A 1,679-nucleotide genomic window follows, 5' to 3' on the forward strand; every position below is an offset into this window, starting at 1 on the left:
AATACTTATAATTGGGGGAAGAAAGAAAAAAGAAAAAAAAAACTCTGATTAATAAAGGGGAAGGTCCAATCCACACGCCAAAGTTTATTATTTTAATTAATACTAATAATAATTTTGGGCGTGGATGCCTGTGGTAAATATATGTAAATTAGGATATTATATTAGGTAAGTCTATATAAATGTTAGGCTAAATTATTACCTCTTTTAACTCTGTGTTTGTATAAAAAATATCCTTATGATTTAAAAACTTTCAATATTATCCTTGGCATCATAAAATGCATAGACCTCAGCATCCTGCAAGAGAATTTTACAATTATTTATAAATATATGGGTAGAAAAATTAAGTAGACATACAAAAGTAAACTCGAGACTAAGACAGTATTGTGACCTATATGTCATGTAACTTAATTGACCACTAATAATTTTGAAATATAGCAACTATGGTCAATTATCGTTTAAGCTAATTTTTTTTTTTTGGGTAATATAGCCAAAATGTTAAAATAATACGGGTGATAAAGTAAAGCATGGGGGGTGGTTTTTCTATTAAATAAAGAAAAAGAAAAGAAAGTGGGTAAATTAAATTTAAGGCTTTTTTTCTTTATTTTGGGGTTTAACAAAGAAGAGAAAGAGAGGGGTAGGGAGTAATTGTACCTGCCAAGTACGCTACCTGTACCTCTCGAAGTTGATCATCAGCTTTTTATGTCGCCCTTTTTCTCCACTCCCCACTTTATATAAACTCATTTCTTCTCTCCCTCTCTTTCACACACCCCTCAATTTCTCTCTTCTCTCCTCCATTTCTCTTCGCTTCCTCTTCCTCATGAAGCAACTCATCCGCCGTCTCTCCCGCGTCTCCGACTCCTCCCAGTACTGCCTTCTCCGCCGTGACGCTCCCCGCCGTCCGGGCCGTGCCCAGTCCTTCCGGGAGGCGGCGGCCAGTAAGTTCCGCCGTTCCAGACCCGGACCCCCGGTCCCCCAGGGCCACGTCCCGGTCTACGTGGGCGACGAGATGGAGCGCTTCGCCGTCAGCGCCGAGCTGCTCAACCACCCGGTTTTCGTGACGCTGCTGGAGAAGTCGGCGGCGGAGTACGGTTACGAACAGAAAGGCGTCCTCCGGATCCCCTGTCACGTGCTCATCTTCGAGCGGCTCATGGAGGCCTTGAGAATCGGCGACCAGGAGTCACGTGACCTCCACGATCTCCTCTCCGTCTCCGATGACTTCCTCTACGCCACCGATTCGTTATAATTTTTCCTTTTTTTTTTCTCTGTCTTCTATGTCTCGTCCTGGTTTTGGTGTAAATATAACAATTCCCCCTGCGATCTCTCAGGATGGAGACCGAGATTTTTAGTTTCTTCTCCCGCTCTTCTGATTGTAGATTTTCCCCCTTTTTTTTGGAAGTGAAATACGGAATCGATACTTCTCCCTGATCTCTTTAATTTCTGGAATCGGAATCTCAAATTCCCCTCCCCTTATCTCAAATTCCCCTCCCCTTGCTGTTTGGATCTGGAGAAACCTGAGTGGAAACCGTAATTTGATTTGATTTGAATAAGCGATTGTTGTGAAAATTGCGAAACCGAGAATGTGCGTACGGATTGTACGTTGGGTTTGTCTTGTGATTATTCTGCGATTTCAGTTAATTTGAAGGTTGTTGATACAGTTGCAGAGACATCCCGTCGGCGCC

The 1,679-nt window shown here is 42.5% G+C and overlaps 1 pseudogene; it reads left to right on the plus strand.

The window, feature by feature from the left end:
- The first annotated feature begins 724 nt into the window (after positions 1–724).
- Positions 725–1,434, plus strand: LOC148212703 (auxin-responsive protein SAUR71 pseudogene; annotated as a pseudogene).
- The last annotated feature ends 245 nt before the right edge of the window (positions 1,435–1,679 follow it).

This window comes from Momordica charantia (assembly GCF_013281855.1).
Source record: "Momordica charantia cultivar OHB3-1 chromosome 2 unlocalized genomic scaffold, Mcharantia_2.0 BLBB01000002.1, whole genome shotgun sequence".
In the NCBI taxonomy this organism is placed as follows: Eukaryota; Viridiplantae; Streptophyta; class Magnoliopsida; order Cucurbitales; family Cucurbitaceae; genus Momordica; species Momordica charantia.